The following is a 20,053-nucleotide window of genomic DNA, read 5'->3' as shown; positions in this document are numbered from 1 at the left end:
CAACTCACAGGATGTTGATTATGAGGAGGAAACGCCAATCCCTCATGACTACATCTGTGTAACCCCCAATAAACACACACAATGTCAATAATTCAACTCATTATAAAATCTTAAAATCCTAATAAATCATAGGAACAGCAGTATCTACTGAGATTGAATCATTAACGTACAGAAATTTAATTTATAGAGATGAGAACAATATACTGTTTATAGGAAACATATGTATTTTTAGATCTGAAAATCAATAAGTTATTTAAAATTGAACAAGAACTAACTGATTCTAAACGCTAGTTTTGTCAGCATCTCCTTTCAGCAGCATACTTGGTTTTTCGAAAAAAAGAACAACTTAACCTCAAAACCTCCTTGCTACCCAGTGCAGATTAGAAAGGGAGATACTGTACCTGACAATGTGGATGCTAAAAGCCACAGGAAATCTAAGTGTTGAGGCGCAGATCAAATCGTCCTCTCTTGGTATCTGAGCTCTTGTGATTTAACACTGATTTCCAAAAATCTGTTATGAAGAGAAGGAAAAGAAGATGCTTAATTGCTTATTCACATTGAGGTATGCAGAAAAACTTAATTCTCAAACCAATGCTCATCTCCTTCTGCTAATACAATGATTATTTTGTTCAAAAGCCTTTGCCATGCTTTAATATGAATGATAAAATAGCACGAGGCATTTTTGCACAATTTGAATTGATAGTTAAGAGTGGACTTCACTAACAGTTCAATTAAAAGTTGAACTTTCCACAGAGTAGAAAACAGAAACAGTGTGGAATGTCGGTTTACACATCTTTCCAGTGTTTGATAACTTCTTCAGAGTGTCACATGTTTGATTCAGGGCACAGCAAGTAGCTCACAACAGTCTCATGCAATTGTGTGAATAAAATTGGACAGCATTTAAAAGGAGGCTTTGTTCTGAAAAATCAATATAAAATACAATTAAAGTTCAACTAAGAGTGACAGCTCACATTACTCTATAAATCCAAGCTTGAACCCCCCCAATCATACTTCAAACTGGATGTCGACAGGTCCATTCAATGGCTGACTGATCACCTAATTTGACACTAGTGCCATGTAATGGCAACATGAATTTTTCTTATCCCCTTAAAAACACGGCTACATTTCTCAGTCTAATAACACACATTTCCAAGGAGAATGAATTATACAGTGCACATACATCTTGCTCATGTATTATGCCTGGTTGACTGAGGTCCACAGTCCGAGATCAATATCACAGACCAATCATTGAGATGTCCCTGCAGCACTGAATTAAAACAGTTATTTGATCCCAACAGGTGACTACCGGTATTTTGGATTATAAACAGTTCTCAAACTGTTTAAATATTAAGCAGGTGATAAATTATACTGTTACGTATACATTATGTCCTTTATTAGAAATCTACAGTTTACATTTACGTCCAACAGGGCCATTTAATACTCAAGCTGTCTAACAACAATTATAACCTCTACAGTTTGTAAAATGACCTGTCGAATTGCACCATTTAACCAGGTACAGAACTGCTCAGGGGATAAAATCTGCATTTAAACACAAGGGGCAAAACCGTTTGTGGTAAGACAGATTAACACGAGGAAGCACTGACCAATTCTTTTTCCACCCAATATCTTCCAGTTATAATGAAAGATTCAAACCTGAAACATAAAGTTATGTTTCCTTCACAACCTCTGCATAAGGACAAACAGCGTAAGTGAGCAATTTTCCCTCATTTGACAATTCACTGCCTGACTTAAGTAGCCAAGCCAATCTAGCACAATTGCAGAGTTCCTTTTCAAAGAATTTGATTTATGAAATATTTATTCACTGACCTCTTCAAATGTTCAAGTCTATATTGTTTCCAATGCAGATCTGGCTCTCCAGTAACAGATCTTAACCAGTGCTTGACATTGAATTATTTTTACTTGCAATTATTTAGTAAATTTTTTCCACAGAAGGAAGAAAGGAATTCTTTTGGGTCATGTGCTTTTGATTATACCATCAACAATTGTAAAATTCTAGCCCTCTAGGCATTGCAGCTCACTTCTAACTTCGTATGTACAATTCAAAGTCATGATAGTCAATGGAAAATAACATTGCCTGGTGCATTCCATACAGCAGCCCAAGTACAGTGCTACAGTAAAGTGCAATATACAAGCTGAATACTGGACAATATTTAGGCAATTCTGATTTCTGTATGACAAGGCTAACAAAAATTCTGATTAAAGGTCGCCTTAACCTGAAACATTAACTTTGTTTCTCTCCGCGGGTGGTGCCTGATCTGCTGAACATTTCCAGCATTTTTTGCTTTCGTTTCGGATATTCAGCATCCACAGAATTTTGCTTTTGTCTTGCTGGCAAAACTTTACTTTTAGTTTCTATTCAATTTTAAACTTGTTTGCCAGCAGTAGCATGTAAGGCTGTCATATCAGAGGTCATAAAAAGGGGTGGGTTTTGCAGTGGAAGAGCGAGGCTATCCGCACTCCCCGTTAGTTACACAGATATTGGACATCAACTTCCGGCAACATGCAGAGTTAAGACTGAAAAATCAGGAAATACTTGTCCAGTAAGTTGCATGATAAAGGTACCGTGCCATCTGACTCACCATTCAAATCCACTGAACAGCATGAAGTATCTCATGGATAGAAAAGATCAGGGCTGTGCATTCCAGCTTAAGTAACCTTTGAAAAAGGAATCTAAAGCTGCTAACATCCTCTCTGGCACTAGTTGGCTGATGGGGCCTTCCAGTGCAAAAGCCCCTGAGCAAGCACCAAACTAACCAACGGCTGGTGCCATTATTTTACTGCCGACTAAAAATTCTGATCCAATAATGTATTTTTCAACAGGAAAGCTGGCTGGAGACTATGCTATGAGGTGCTAACTCTTGGAATAACTCAAATGGCTTGCTCAAATTTAATGTATTTAATTGATCCAAATATTTCGTTTTCATCACAAACATGCTTCTCTTGGTCAAAAGCTGGCTATTCATTAAATGTTGATGAACAGCTATTTGCTTGAACAAAATTACGAGGGATGTAGCCATCAACTATCTGTTTCACAAAAGCTGAAAGCAGACCTTGACACAAAACTGAGGTCTGAGTCTGCATTAATAAACTTGACTGATGGCTGTATACGGCACCTTCAAGGAGACAGAGTCATTGATTGCCTGAAGGTTGACTGTTGATTGACCAATACAATTCTAAACCAAGTAAACCAAGATCTTCCAGGATCAGAAGTCATTTACTATAGAATTATATTCAGTGATCTTCAGCCAGTTTGTAGTCGACAGCCAAGAGCCACAATTTTTCTGCCAGTGAGTCCAAGGAGTTCAGTCAAATTGAAGCTACTTGTAACCTTCAGCTCAAGTTTCTAGTTCAAAAATGATTTTGGCTTAAACTATTGGTTGAGTTTTCAGAGACTGAACAGAATTTCAATGACTTAAAACAGCAGTTTCTAAGATGGCCAAACATTAACAAAACTGTACTCTGCAAATTACAAAGTCACTGTAAAGGAGCCAGCCTGTACTGGAGCCAGAGGAACCTAGGAACAATCACCTTCGAGGAAGGCGAATGGCCCATCACCTGGGCACTCACCAAACATCCAGGCAACCTCTGTATTCAACTGGGAGTGGAAAAAGCCATTAGATGCAGTCACTTCTTAACATTAAACATGAGTTGTAGCTTCAATGTGGCTGAACTCTTTGGACTCACTGGCAGAAAAATTATGACTCTTGACTGTAGGCTACAAACTGGCTGAAGATCACTGAATATAATTCTACACTAAGTGATTTCTGACCCTGAAGGTATATTGGTTTAAGATTATATTAGTCAATCAGCAGTCAGCCTTCAGGCAATCAATGACCCTATCTCCTTCTTAAAGGTGTTGTACAATGAACTCTGGCTGAGAAGAGAATTCTACCAACCATAAATCTAATCATGTCTAAACCAAGGAATTCACTTGCCATGACCACATTTGGCTAACGGGTGAGTTGGCAAGAGGGGATCATGTGATGAGCGAACTAACCTTCTTTGTGCTTTCCTCCTGAACACAGGGCAGGTGGTCGTCAGAGTGGACTGACGGACATACACACACACACAGTCTCTCTCCATCCGTCCTGCAAGCTCGAGCGTTGCCTGTTGTTTGGCCAGCCACACTCTGCAGGCACTGTTTTAAGAATTAACCGAGCAGCTGCTGACTCCAGAAGAAAAAGAAATAAATTTCTCATCAACTTCTTGAAATCGTCTCACACAGGATTCAGAAAGACCAAGTCCAGACTGAAACCATCCAAGTCATCGATCTACAAGATCTGTGCACCACTGACTTTTTTGAACTTTTAATAACTATTTAATCTATCCTCCCACTTTGTACCTGATGTCATTGTTTGCCTGCGTGCATGCTCTTGAATGCATGCGTGAGTCAGAGTTTTTATTATTTTTATTTAAATCAGGTAATAATGGCATTAAATACTATTCCCTTTTCTTTTAAAGACTGACAAGAAAGTCTGTCTGTATGTGTCTTTTACAGTCACAGCACTTAAACAGTTAAAAGTTCATTGAAATGGCAAGCGTACCCTTCCAAGAAAAAAACTTGTTGCAGTCAAACGACTGAGAAAAGAGGGGACCCATTCTACCCCTTCTCACTTGGTCATAACATTATGCTTTGAGAAGATACTAACTGTGTCTTTATTGTTTTACAAATCAAGCTGAGTAAAGAAATTGATAATTCACTGTTTAATTGTTAGTATTCATTTGACCATCTTCTGTAGCCAGAACCACTGGTACATTCAGAACTTGAGCCTCAGGCTGCTGTGATGGCACTTTCAGGACACTTTGAAGGAGAGATGATTCATATGGCAGCACATGAAACATTCTAATAGTTCATGTACACAAAGGGATCCGTGATGATTCCTGGTCTTGCTAATATTTACTTAAATACTGCACAAAAAATATCTGGTTCACAGAAAGATGACATCCACTTGCAGGATTGGCCAGTTATATTCAACCCACGAAAATGTCTTGCGTAAAGCCCTTAAAATAACAACCTAACCATGAATTGTGAAAAAGTATACTACTCATCTGTTGCATCAAGTCACTGATCAAGAAATCAGATCAAGCACATGCATGACAAGCAATGGTGCTCAAAAACGATGGTCAATTTGGGGCTCTTCAAAACACTACAAAACTATTAAAAATGACCATCCACTGTACTTTTCAGTGTTAAATTGTGAGTCTTACAAGACACCAGCAAATGAACTGTTAGTCAAAGATTGGAAAAGCATCCAGCACATGTAGAAGCCATCCAGCACTCGCTATCATGTGGTCACAACTCAAAGTTAAATACATTTTCATCAGACAGGTCTATCATGAAGCTTAATTTGGCTTCAGAACACATATTCTGGACTCCGGACCCCATGAAGTCCCATGGCATCAGGTCGAACATGGGCAGGAAACCTCCTGCTGGTTCCCTCCAACTCCACCCTCCGCTGATGAACAGTACTACTCCATGTTTAACTGAAGAAGGTGGAAAGGGCACAGATTGTACTCTGGGTGGGAAGCTTCAATGTTTATCACCAAGGGTGGCTCGGTAGTATCACTACAGACCAAGCTGGTAGAGTCCCAAAGGACATAGCTGCTAGACCGGGTCTACAGCAGGTGGTAAGAGAACCAACAAGAGGGAATAACCTACCTGACCTCTTCCTCACCAACCTGCATCAGTCCATGACAGTATTGCTCAGTGTAGCCACTGTATAGTTCTTGTGGAGATGAAGTTTCGTCTTCACATTGAGGATACCCTCCATCGTTTTGTGAGGAACTGCCACCGTGCCAAATGGGATAGATTTTGAACAGATCCAGCAACTGAAAATTGGGTATCCATGAGGCACTGTGAGCCACCAGCAGCAGCATTGTATACAGCCACAATCTGTAACCTCAAGGTCCAGCATATCGGCCATGAATTCGATTCAGTCCACATGATATCAAGAAACAGCTGAAAGTACTGGGTACTGCAAAGGTTAAGGGCCCTGGCAACATTCCAGCAATGGTATTGAAGATCTGTGTTTCAGAGCGAGCTGAGCCCCTAGCCAAGCTGTTCTGGTACAACTAGAACACTGACATCTTCCCAGCAACATGGAAAATTGACTGCGAGTGTCCTGTCCGCAAAAAGCAGCACAAATCCAACCCAGTCAATTGCTGCCCCATCAGTCTATACATGATTACCAGCAAAATGATGGAAGGTATCATCAACAGTGCAATGTAGTGGCACTTATTCAGTAATAACCTGCTCTCTGGTGCTCAGCCTGGGTTCTGCCAGGCCACTCAGCTCCTGAGCTCATTACAACCTTGGCCCAAACATGCAGAAGAGCTGAACTCGAGAGGCGAGGTGAGAATGACTGCCTTTGACATCAAGGCAGCATTTGGCCAATTCGGGCATCAAGAGGCCCAAGTAAAGTCAGGTCAATGAAAATAAGGGGGAAAATTCTCCATTGGTTGGAGTCATACCTTGCACAAAGCAAGATGGTTGTGGATGTTGGAGGTCAATCATCTCAGTTCAAGAACATCACTGCACGAGTTCCTCAGGGTAGCGTCCTTGGCCCAACCATCTTCGGCTGCTTCATCAATGACCTTGCCTCCATCATAAAGTCTGATGTGGGGATGTTCGTGGATCGTTGCACAATGTTTACTGCCATTCTTGACTCCTTAGATACTGACGCAGCCCGTGTCTAAGCGCAGCAAGGCCTGGACAATATCCAGTCTTGGGTTGACAAATGGCAAGTAGCATTCATGCCACACAAGTGGCAGGCAATGACCATCTCCAACAACAGAGAATCCAACCATCTCCCCTTAACATTAAATGCCATTACCACCACTGAATCTCCCACTAACATCCTGGGTGTTACCACTGACCGAAAACTGAGCTGGACCAGCCATGTAAATACTGTGGCTGCAAGAGTCAGTCAGAGGTTGGGAGTTCTGCACAGGGTAACTCACCTCCTGACTCCCAAAGAATTGTGCACCATCTACACCCCACAGGTCAGGGGTCCGATGGAATATTCTTCACTTGCCTGGATGAATGCAGATCCAAGAACACTCAAGAAGCTTGACACCATTCAGGACAAAGCAGCCCACTTGACTGGCACCCCATCCACCACCTTCAACATTGACTCCCTCCACCACACAGTGTGTACCATCTACAGATGCACTGCAGCAACTCACCAGGGCTCCTCTGACAGCACCTTCCAAACCTGTGACCTCTAGCACCTTGAAGAACAAGGGCAGCTGATGCATGGAAAGAACACTACCTACACACCATCCTGACTTGGAAATATATCGCCACTCCTTCACTGTCACTGGGTCAAAATCCTGGGACTTCATCCCTGACAGCACTGTGTGTGTACCTACACCACAGGGACTGTACCGGTTCAAGGCAGCAGCTCACCGCCACCTTCTCAAAAGGCAGTTAGGGATGGGCAATAAATGCTGGCATAGCCAGCGACACTCACATCCCATGAACGAATAAAAAAAACAAGGACAAAGGCAGCAAGATCACAGGAACACCAACTCAAAATTTCTCTGTAAGTGTCACACACCATCATACTTTGGTTACATATCATTGTCATTTCTTCACGGTTAGAGGGTCAAATTTCTGGTACAACCTACGTAACAGCATTTAAGAAGGCCCGCCATCTTTTCTGAGAAACGAGGAACTGAAGATAACTGAGTCTCCTGCATGCAAAGAACAAATTAGAATAAGTTGAGAAGAAGAAAGGCAGAAAAGAGAAGCGCAAGTAAAAAAGAGTGCAAGTAAAAGACAGCAAGAGAAAAGTCAAAGTACAGCATTTCTAAAACCATGTAGTTTCAAATCGCAAATAAAAGTTTTAAGCCTTTGACAGAATTAGTGTTAACTGTGCAAGGAGTTCCTTTTTCCCCCAAATATCCCAAAATAGTGATCTTTATAAATCGGAGCACACCCATGAGTCAATTATAATTACAGGACAAAATTATTCCTTAATTTTGAACACAGCAATGCTCATGTCCCACTTAATTTTGCCTTCTGAACTTCTAAGCATATCAGCACTTGAGCTATTTGAATACATTACTCATTTCCTGTGCAGCACATTTAACAATGTAATCTAATCAACCTAAAAACATCTCCATGATAGCACAATTTTGAAGGCCATATGACATTGGTTACATCAAGGACATCTCTCATATATTCAATCATCTACCCAACAGAGAGGATCCCATTCAACAGCTTTGTCTTCATCTTACTGACTCGTTGGTAATACGAGGAGAAGTTGCACTGTTTTTTGTCTGCTGCCAGCATTGAATTCTCTGCCATTTACAATGCTTTCAATTCATGCTGAGCCAAATCTAACAAGTTGGTCCTTACTGTAAAGTACTTCCGTTGGCTGGAATCTTACTGCTGACAATTTGTGAATATCAATGAGCAATATCACATGATGCCCTACAAGCAAACAATGCTAAGTCAGCTGGTGTTTCAAAGCAGCATGTGGTCCATATTGGAGCCGTGTCACAGGAACAGTTTAAAAAAAAAACACCAAAAGGCTTGAGTTTGTTTGGAAATGTTCGAAATTGGGCCCTTTTAAAAAAAAAACTGGAACAGGGTATGTTAAGGGGTGAATGAAAAAGATTTTGAAATGTTAATTAGTGGAAGACTGTTTCTAATGTCAAGAAAACAATAAAATGTAATATTTTTCTTCTGCATAATTGTGTTTTATTTGTTATTTCTTTTAATAAATGCTTACTTAACTATAAAATCATCACAAGTAGTCGGGGACATCATTTCCTGATTTCAGAACCACTCCTCATACTATACAAATCGCAAAAATCATTTTGTTTCAAACTTCCCTCTGGGATTTGAGCAGCTCAGAATTTACCATCCGTCGTACCATAACAATGCTGAGAAAGTCCATAAAGGGAAACAGACTCAAGATTCCTACCGCAAAGCCAAAGTTAGAAGATTTCTTTTCCATTTGCAGACCCAGAAGAAAATAGGGTCTTGATCACAAGTAGCTCTTTGAGCATTGACTATAAGAACACAAATAAACGTTTTAAGCTATGGCAAAGAGACATTGCAGGGAAAGCACAGAGAAATGTGCTGTAATTCCTTTGGTGGATTTTACAGCACATATTTCTACTGCTTTGCTTGAAAGGTCATGGATACAAAACTACACGGATGTGATTTGGATCAGACAGCAAGAGAAAATAAGGGTGTATTATTGCTGTGGCTCAGTTGGTACCACTCTTGCCTTTGAGCCACATGGTTCTGGGTTCATGTTCCACTCCCGAACTTAAGCACAAAAATCAAAGCTGGCACTCCAACTCTGCACTGTTGGAGGTGCTATCTTTCAGATGAGAAGTTAAGTCATTGCCCTGTCTGCCCACTCAACAACATGGTAAAAATTCCATGGCATTATTTGAATAAGAGCAAATGAGTCTTCCCCAGTGTCCAGGTCAAGATTTATCTCTCAACATCACACACAAAAAAGAGGCACGATCCAGTCATTATCACATTGCTGTTTGTGGGAATTTGTTGTCCACAATAAGATTCCTCATTTCTTACATTATAACAATGACTTATTAAGGATGATGATGCCATCCATCAACACTAAAAATTACATTTTCAACTCCTCAACCGATCACAAATCCACAGTGGTCGCTGATACTCTCCAGGCTATTCATAAGTGGTAGAATTCATGGGTGAACCACCAATGGGAGAGCTGCAACAATCAAGCAAACAGATGAAAACAGCCTCACATGTGGCCCCTATGGTATTCCAGCAGAGGTCCTCCAGCTAATGGACTTTTGACCACATCAAGGTTCAATGCATTTATCTTCCAGATTTGGAAAGAAAAACAACAATTGTAACTATTAAGAAGTGGGATGAATTATGATGCAAGAGCCAACTAAGTATTTCTCTCTTGTCCAAAGCAGGGTAAATCCTTGACACGTATTCTCCTCAATCACCTAACGCCTGTGGCTGAGGAAATCCTCCAAGAGACACTGTGCAGCGTTGGACCTTCCCGAGAAACCTCTGACATAGTTTTGGTGCCAGACAAATCTAAGGAATCGTCAAGAACAACATCAAAAACTCATCATTGCATTAATCAACCTGACCAAAGCATATGACTCAGTAAATCACCAAGCTCTGTGGATTGTGCTCCAAAGATTTGGATGTCCAAGAAACTTCATCACAGTCATGTAATTGCTTCATGATGATATGACTACAACTGTCTTGAATGGGGGATCTGAAACAGTTCCCTTCAAAATCCAGACCAGTGTCAAGTAAGGCTGCATGATGTCACCCATACTTTTTATAATCAGTTGCTTTTCACCGCATCAAAGTTCAACTGCCCTTTGGTACTTCTATTAAATACATGAAAACCGCCATTATCCAGCACGTTCTGGGAATGGGAGGTGCCAGTTAATCAAATATGGTCAGTGAACCGAGATGTAAGGTGAGTTCCATGTTTTAATCCAATGAGAAAGCTCCAGGATCATCACGCGGGTGTCATCAGGATCATCAGGTGTCATGAGAGGTGCAGGAGCTTGCAAATCCAAAGAGAGGTGCCGAAAAGAGGTGATGCTGTAGAGCAGTGGTGGGTTGAGACCAGAGCAAGGAGAAGCCGCTGCTAACTACTGCCGGTGAGTTTAACATCTCCAATCAAAAAAAATAGACCAGACACCAGAATTATGGTTAGAGAATTCCAGTAGGTACAGCACCGGATAAAATAAATTTTACTGTACCGCCAAGAAGGAAAACTCTTCAACCTCAGTCCTCTCCATGCCAAAACTAAACTGACCACCACAGATATAAGTGAACTACAGTTTGTGGGTGACTGCAGTGTCATTGCCCACTCTGTACCAGATTTGCAACCTACTACAATCACTTCAATTCTGCATACAAGAGACTCGGCCTGTACCAATGTTGCCAAAACAAAACTCCTATCAACCCAAACCTGGTCAGCCAAATTTTCCACCTCCCATATATGGTGAAGGAGACACTCTGGAAGATGTTGAGCACTTCCCATACCTTAGCAGCTGCCTCTCTCAAAAGGCTACTACTGGCAAGGAAATCCCAACCAGGTCCACTGAGCCAGCTTAGTCTTGTACAAAATATGTCAAGGCCCCCACAATTCAACAAAGTGTACAGAGTAGCTGTCATCACCACACTCCTGCACTGCAGAGATCTGGACTGTGCATCAATGACAAATAACAGCACTGGAGAAATTCTACCAGCAATGCTTCTGTCATATCTTCCTGATTTAATGGGAGGACTGTCGAACAAACGCTAGCATCCTTCTTCAAGCCACCTCCAAAATCATTCAGGCAAAACTCCTACAAAATCAACTGAGATGGACTGGGCAGTGAGTCTGGATGGCAGAAAAGCCTTTCCCCACCAGGTCCTGTTTTCTCAACTCAAATGGCCAGCATCCCAAAGGGAGGACAAAAAAAACATGATCAAGAGACTCTGAAGCTGTCCTTAAAATTTGGCAGCATTGACTTTAATGACTAGAAGGAGCTTGCTACCAATCATTAAAAGTGGCGACAACTTGTCCATCACGCTGCATCATGCTTCAACTCACACACCTCAATGATGAGGCAGAGCAGCAGCAGAGAAGGAAAGCAAACAAATCCTGCACTCTCGATCCCACTAACTCATGGGGTGTCCTGGCCCATGTTCCCAAAGGTCGGTGGGTCAAGAACCAGCTTGTTCAGTCACATGAAGATCCTTCACAGAAATTCATGATCCTGAGTAAAGGTCATCCTCGAATTGAGCGACAACTAATGACGACGACCTCAAAAACACTTTCTTGGCTGTCGAGAGCTTTGAGAGGTCTGGTGGTCTTTCGTCCTTTCTTTATTAACTTGCAGGAAAAGTGGGTGAAACTGAAACTAAATTAAGATTCAAAATTAGAGTAGATAGATGGGGTGATTTTATTTAATTCTTCTTTCATGGGATGTGGGCGTTGCTGGGTCAGCCAGCATTTATTGCCCAAATCTAATTGCCCTTGAGAAGGCGGTGGTGGTGAGCTGCTTTCTTGAACCACTGCAGTCCATGTGTTGCAGGTACACCCACAGTGCTTTTAGGGAGGGAGTTCTCAGATTTTCACCCAGTGACAGTGAAGGAATGGCAATATAGTTCGCCCTCGTCCTTCTCGGTGTTAAGAGATCATGGGTGATGGAATGAAGGATACAAGGGTGCACATCATTGAGATTAATTGCTTGTGTGGGCAATAAACATGGACAGGTTAGGTCAAGTTATCTATTTCTATGTAGTTCCATGAGGCAAAATGCCTACAAGTTGAATTTTGTTCTTGCTTACAGTCTTTGGGAAACAAGAGGACATTCATTTGCCTGTCATAGCACTCGGTAAAAGAGTTGTGAACCATTCTGCTGGGAAGTCCAGCATGCTGTTGCTCAACAAGGACTACCCCTTCTGGCTGTGAACACGGTGCTAGAAATGTGGACAGTTATACAGACAGTCAGGTCTTCAAGTAGAAAGCTCCACAAAGTCAGCTTTTACCAAGAACAGAAATTTAGCATGCAGAGTGTAGTTGAGAGGTTTTGGACATGAAGACATTTCCCATATGGATAATTTTTATTACAATTATTGCCACATAGTGTGGATCTTCTAAGAGTATCACAAATGTTGATAACACTGTTTGATCATCAATTCATGTTCTCTGATATGAATCTAAACAGATTTCCCCACTTACATTTCATCTCAACTGAGAAGTCACGAATAGTTATCCTCATCTTGACTAATTTTTACCTAACTTCTTTTGCGATCCCACTTTAGTCTGGTGTGAATAGTCATGGAAAGGGTGATGCATCAGTCCCACCAACAAAATGCCAGCACTTCGCAAACCATATCACCTTTAGTTCACCATTGCTGCAGTCAACATTTTCATGAGCAACAAGCATCTCCACTTAAAAACGATATACATACTCCTCTTTGCATTAGCACAGAAACATTTTTGAACCCCTCAAGAAAGTATGAGCCTCTTCCCTTTCAGGCTTACTCTAAGAATTTGTTGTTGCAATTTTACTAAGGTGTGGCACCAGCTGCTCTGTTCACTACCTTGATATGTACATAAAAACTTTCCTCAAAGCTTTGTTGAGATAAAAGTTCTCCAGTTCACTCTAATTTCATCCTACAGGTACCAGTTTACTAACACTCATAAAAGTTGTCATTTCCAAGCCCTAAATGGCATTGGATGTCACCAGATACCACAGGTTCATACTTCGTACTGAAAACAGAACTGAAGTCTTGAGTAGGTTCAATGTCTGGGCAGGGTGAACAATTTAATCTGTAACTAAGAGGTGTCAGGTCCAAAATGTAACAGGGAGAGAAAACTAAACTGCAGGCAAAACCCAACTGCTGACTAAGGTTTTAGGTTTCTCTGAAATATTATCCTAAAATGAACCAAATATATCAATGTCAGTCTAATTGTGCAGAGATAGTCACCTGGTTCTACTATAGATGAACAGTGACAATTATTTAGTGATCAAATGAAAGTACTACATTACATCATTCTATCTATTGCAGGCCTGAGAAGCAATGTATTTTTGTGGTAAAGATCAGAAATGTTCAAAAATTCAGCCTTCACGAGAAAAGGAATCAAGTAATTTTCTGTAACTCCTTTAAGGGAGCAGAAACTCCGTCCCAGTTATGGACCAAAGATTGGCCCTGTTTCAAATTAAGTGAGAGTGGGAAAAATGAGTAACATGAGAGGTGGCATATGGATGTATTTTAAGAAGTTAGTACTTCGTAGCAGATGTTTGGATAAAAATCAACCTGCTTTTAATTTGACTTTTGGTACGTGTCAGCTTCCAAGTGTACATTGCCAACACCCAATTTCACTTGTCCAACCCTCTGTTCTGTCAGATTAGTTACTTTATATTCCACCTTGGGTGAGCTGCAGTGCCCTCCAGTTAAATGCTGGGAATAATCTTCAGCCATGGGGAGCCTTGCCTAAACCAATCTGCCTCTCCAATTGCCTACTTTCACAGTATCACAGAATCATACAGTGCAGAAGAGGCCCTTCGGCCCATCGAGTCTGCACCGACACGTGAGAAACAGCCGACCTACCAACCTAATCCCATTTACCAGCACTTGGCACATAGCCTTGAATGTTATGATGTGCCAAGTGCTCATCCAGGTACTTTTTAAAGGATGTGAGGCAACCCGCTTCCACCACCCTCCCAGGCAGTGCATTCCAGATCGTCACCACCCTCTGGGTAAAAAAAGTTTTTCCTCCCATACCCCCTAAACCTCCTGCCCCCTTTGAAAGCCTCCTTAAGGCCATCTCTTGGACCAGGCTTTGAACATCCATCTTAATATCTCTTATTTTGGCTTAGCACCCACACTTGTTTGATCATGCCTCCGAATCTCCTTGGGAGGTTTTGCTAATTAATAAATGGAAATTGCTGTTTTTGTGTGTGAGCTCATGCCCATGGATTCAGAGGTTGAGATGGGTCACATGACCAAACGTAGATGAAACAGTAATGTCATGAGTTTTGATGTGTACCCAATTTATCACCCAGGCAATCTAAAGTTACTGAGTGATAAATTTTCTCATTATTTGCACTTAACCACAATTACATCAGCTGAAGTCTGAGGAAGATAATAAAACCCTCAGTGTTTCCTCTTGTTGCCAACTCACAGAATGAAACTGAGGAAAATGTTTCATTGCTTTGCATCAATATTCCTCTCCTTCCTGAAAACACTTCATTTGGATTATTGAAAGGACAAAAAACACTACAGGCCTGTAATTGTAGCTAATAATTCCTGGTCAAGCAAAACACAAACATTATTCGCCGTAATATATAAAAGAACGAAATCTTACTCAAATTGCAGAAAGCATTCTCCAAGGTCAAAACAGAATGTTTTGCGTAAATATTGTTTGCTAAACTGCTCCATAGCAACTCAGGCTACAAAAGAAAAGCTCAGTTATTGTGAACCAAATCAAACTGCTTTTGTTATTTGACACCCAGGGGAAAAAATTCCAAGGCAAGCCTCCAAGCTGCTTGGGGCAGCTCTGCATAATTGATCTGATGTGCTGAGCAGTGAATGAAATTTACATTGCTTGTTTATATTCAGCATGTCAACGGTTCTCAAAAGGAATTTAAACTGAAAATTATTTTACATTGCTACGTACTTCATTATTCTTTGGGATGTGGGTTTTGCTGGCAAGGCTGACATTTATCATCCATCCCTGGCATCCCTCGAGAAGGCAGTGATGGGCGAACTTCCTGAATTGCTGCAGTCAGTCTGATTAAGGTACTCCCACAATTCTGTTTATGTATGGAACTCTCGGACTCTGAGTTGGCCACAAAGAAGAAACAGCAATATATGTTCAAGTCAAAACAGTGGATATTTTTGTGCAGCAGTTTCATGTTCAACAGAACAGAGCTGATCACTGGCTATCAATATCTCAAAAGATAGTGTCATCTGTCCTCAGCAAATGGTTAATAACTCCCTGGGAAAACAAGTAACCTTGGGAAAGGGATGCATCGAACTTGTGACTTGGGAATGGTGGTGTTACCATGTAGCAGCTGTTGCCCTTGTCCTTCTCGTAGATGGAGTTCATGAGTTTGAGGGCCAAAGGAGCCTTGACATTTTGCAACCTGTAGATAATACACATATAATCCCTTAGTCTGCCAACTCAATGTTAAAAACTATTAAATTTGTCAAACACACCAGTAAGTTGCCTTTGACAAGTCTGTGCCCATTCTCAATTAACTTGTATTTCAAGATGCTCACTATATGTTTTTTTATCCCATCACAGTCCATCTACATTAATTTCATCACAATTCCTCAAAACCAAAGCAAAATATTTGTCTTCACCATACGTTCACAAAGAAACTTCTTCCTTCTTTCCTCATTTATCCACTGTCTTTCTGGAACAGATTACTCAGACCTGTGGTGAATACGAATTATCTGCAATTCCTCAAAAGGACATTCAGCAAGTTCTTAAAAAGGCATTTGATGTTACAGAGAGGTGGCAGGATAAGCATGACTCACAAGTTACTGCAATCTCCCAGATGTTTGCTCAACGTATTTAAGAAGCAAGAAACAAGCTTTTGCCAGTGTTCTCAGAATTAGTCTCAGGCTTTTCCACCTCTCCGGAAAGACTGTCTGGGGTGGATAGAAATCAATGGTCTTCAAGACAGCACTATTTCCAACTGAGTTAGACCAATGGCTTTTTCTTATGTTCAAATCAGCTTTTCATGCAGAGGGCACTTGCAAAGTTGGTTATTCACGTTAGTGCTTGTTATCAAAAAGCAGGAGATTCAGTACAGTATGGATAGTCTCTTTACTCTAGAAAGCCCTGCAATTCTGCACTACACAATCACAGACTGCAGTTTGTGTACATTCACAATGATGTGCCTTCTGCATGGTCTGGTTCCTCCTCTCAAGTCACACCAGAATGCATGCACACGTTGCCATATTGTGGATCCAGCAGTGAATTGATGGGTTAAGGGCTGGAAGTGACCTCAGGGATCATCATCATTCTGGGAGCTGCAGTCATATACTCAGTTTTCACATCCATTGCAAAAAAGCCAAAAATAAATACTGTCAAGATCTTAGGTATGCTGGCTCTCTCTCTCGACAAGTACTTGACACTGAATTTGTCCTCCAAACTAATTACTATGAGGAGGTAAAATACTGATGCTCTCTTTACTGTTACTCTCAATTTTCACTGTCAGCTGAAGAAATTAATAAATTAATGTAATATCATTAAGCGCAGGTTTTTCTCACACTTGGAAGTCAAAATATTCCCAACCAGTAACGAATTGGCTTCAGATCACGTGGTACCTCTGCCTACCAATATCATTTAATTGGAGTCTCTTCCAGTTAAAGGGCAGGAAAAGAGAAAGAGTTTGAAACTGAGAATCAGGCATGTGAGAGAGCATCTCTTCACACATTTATTGGGAAAGTTGATTGGTCTGTTAAAAAAAAGTGCCCATTGGGTACAGTTTGCACTTTTTTCAACAGTAAAACTCTAAACTGCATTGATTTGATTAGATGTTTAATTTTTCTCCACATTACAAAAAGTAAATAATCCAACCCACTTGCTCCGAATAAAATACAATATACAACTAGCCATGTCATTGCAGACAATTTAGGTCAATAGAACTAAGTAGTTTAAACAATGACCTGGCATGTATCAGTACTGCATTAAATTTATAACTTAACTAGTGCAACTACTTGATCACTGCAGTTTACAGAATTGTTGCAAATAATCGTTGAATAAAAACTTAGATGAATTTTAAAAATAAAATAAAGCTAGTCTAAGATTTGGCAGAGCAAGCCATGTGTCAGAATGTCGGCAGTGAAACTGTCCCAAGCAAACACGCCGACAGGAGATGTCTCCATCTCGAATCACTCCGCCACTGAGCTGGTGTTCGAGATGGAGAGATTCCGACATATAAGGGAGGGGGAGGAATTTCTGAACAGTTTTAACCACAATACAGTCAACACCCCAGAGGAAAACACAGGTTCCGGAAAGGGTGGGTGTGACTGATAAGGAGTTGGTGAGCAAGGATTTAGGAGAGGTTAAGGAGGATCTGTAGACAATGGACTTGTCCAACAAGTACAATGTGCTTGCTACCCATGAAAGCAAGGAGAAAGGCTGCAGAGAGAGCAGCCACAATGCTGACCAAGGCACCAAAGCTCAGAGGGGGGAGGTGGGGGGTGGGAAACAGCAGAATAAACATGTGACAGTAATAAGGGACTTGATAATTAGTTGGACAGGTTGCGTCCTCTGCAGCTTAGAACGAGAATCCACAAGGGTGTGTTGCCTACCTGGTGCCAGAGTAAGGGATATCTCATCGAGGCAGGAGAGAAACTTAGAAACGGAGGGGATAAATCCAGTGTATGTGGTCCATCCAGGTAGGATGCCCTGCTAAATGTGTATCAGCAAATAGGCTCAAAATTAAAAAGCAAGACCGTGTTGGTCATAATCTCTGGATTGTTGCCTAAGTCACATGCTAAATACATTGGAAGAGTCAGGTCAGCAGAATTAACGTGGCTAAAGAGCTGATGTGGGCAACAGGAGCTCCTTTTCATCGGACACTGGCACCAGTTCAGGACAGCAAAGAACAGCCTACAATGTTCTTAAAATTATCTCCACACATAAGGAACTAGGATTTGAGATGCACTTGCACTGATTCATTAGGTGAAAAACATGTATACAAAATTGTGGGCCTCATGTTCTGATACATTGCGGCTGTCAACTGTCTTAGTCAACATCCAATTGTACTGCCTCGGTCAGAAGGTCGAAGCCCACTTCTCCATTTAAGTCAATTGACAGACAGAAACAAAGAATTCAGTTCAGAGCTCTTTCAAGTTTGATATTCAAATTAGAGTGCAGAAAATGTTCGTGAAGAAACTGAACGAAATACATGTCTTACAGTTTTTAGCAATGTGAAATATATGCCTACTGTCCAAACTTGCATTTATGTTGCGCCTTTAATATAGTTCTAGGAAATTACAACTCAAGGAAGACTGCATGTGGGATATGCAGTCTGAAAACACAGAAGCAATGGAAAGTTCACAGGGCATGGAAAGTGATGGAGAGGTACAACTGTGTGTCAGTCTACTCTACAACAATTACTTCAATTTATACAGCTCCTTTAATGCAGTACTACATCCCAAATCATTGTTATAGTGTATAGGAGCATTATAAGCCAAAATTTGACACCAAGCCACAAAAGATGATATTACAGCAGATAGCTCTTAGACCAAGCTTATGGTTAAGTTTTAAGGAGTGTCTCAGAAGGAGGAAAGTGAAGTAGAGAGGTGGAGAGGGTTAAGGAAGGAATTCCAGAGCTCAGGGCCTGAGCAACTGAAGGCAGGGCCACCAATGAAGCAGCAATTAAAACTGGAGATGTTTAAGAGGTCAGAATTGGATGAGCACAGATATCTCAGAGGATTGTGGGGCGGGAGGAGATCACAGAGATAGGGAAGGGCAAAGCCATGGAGGGATTTGAAAACAAGGAAGAGAATTTTTAAGTCGGCGCTTTGCTTAACTGGGAGCAAATGTAGGGCAGTAAACCATGGGGCGATAAATGAACAGGACTTGATGCAAGTTAGGGCACAAGCAGCAGAGCTTTGCATGACTTCAAGTGAAGGAATGGCAAGAAAGTTCCAAATCAGGGTGGTGCGTGGCTTAGAGATGAACTTGCAGGTGGTCGTGTTCCCATGCATCTGCTGCCCTTGTCCTTCTAGGTGGTAGTGGCTACGAGTTTAGAAGGTGCTTTTGAAGGAACCTTGAGTGATCTGCTGCAGTGCATCTTGTACATGGTACACACTGCTGCCACTATGCATTGGTGGCGGAGGAAACGTTTGAGGTGGTGGGCGAGGTGCCAGTCAACTGGGCTACAATGCCTTGGATGGTGTCGAGCCTTGAGTGCTGTTGGAGCCACACTCATCCAAGCAAGTGAAGAGTATTCCATCACATTACTGACTTGTGCATGATGGACAGTGTTATGGCATAGCAGACAGTAAATGCTGAGCTGCTCAAATCCTAGACAGAAACTTCAAACAGCTGCCACAATTGTTTTGCAATTCATATCTTTATTTCGAGATGCGTGCCTTGAATTTAGTAATAAATCCACCAGGACTTAGGTTTTTTAGAAAAAAAAATTAAACATTTATTAATAGAAGAAAAAGTTTTAAGTACATACATAGGTCTACAAATTACTACTTTGATAACTCCTAGCTCCCTTAATTAACCTGACTCCCAGTTCCACCTCCATTAAGGAAACATTAAAACAACATAGATTTCATCAGAGCCAGGCAAAGCACACAATACCCTGGACAGTGATATTTAAAATGAATTCTCTAAGCTTCGGTTCCCGGAGACAGCAGCTTGGTACATAGAGGGTGGAGGCTTTTCACAGTTGTTGGATCTTAGGATGCCTTCTTCCTTACACATAATCTCAACTCCTTTATACATGTTTCTCCCTTTTTAATGTAAATCCCATTGTTCCAATATGCCTTTTCAACTTTACTTTCTCCATAACA

At 41.1% G+C, this 20,053-nt stretch overlaps 1 protein-coding gene across 3 annotated transcripts in view; it reads right to left on the bottom strand.

The window, feature by feature from the left end:
• mpp7a (MAGUK p55 scaffold protein 7a) overlaps positions 1-20,053 on the bottom strand; it is a 524,619-nt gene that overhangs the window by 419,723 nt on the left and 84,843 nt on the right. For all 3 annotated transcript variants that reach the window (XM_078537871.1, XM_078537888.1, XM_078537875.1), the window contains one exon: positions 402-511. The gene's annotated coding sequence lies outside the window, so the exon portion shown is untranslated. The remainder of the gene's footprint in view (positions 1-401; positions 512-20,053) is intronic.

Source organism: Cetorhinus maximus, chromosome 3, assembly GCF_964194155.1.
Source record: "Cetorhinus maximus chromosome 3, sCetMax3.hap1.1, whole genome shotgun sequence".
Lineage (NCBI taxonomy): Eukaryota > Metazoa > Chordata > Chondrichthyes > Lamniformes > Cetorhinidae > Cetorhinus > Cetorhinus maximus.
The sequence above is the reverse complement of the archived record's forward strand: the minus strand, read 5'-3'. Positions and strand labels throughout refer to the sequence as shown.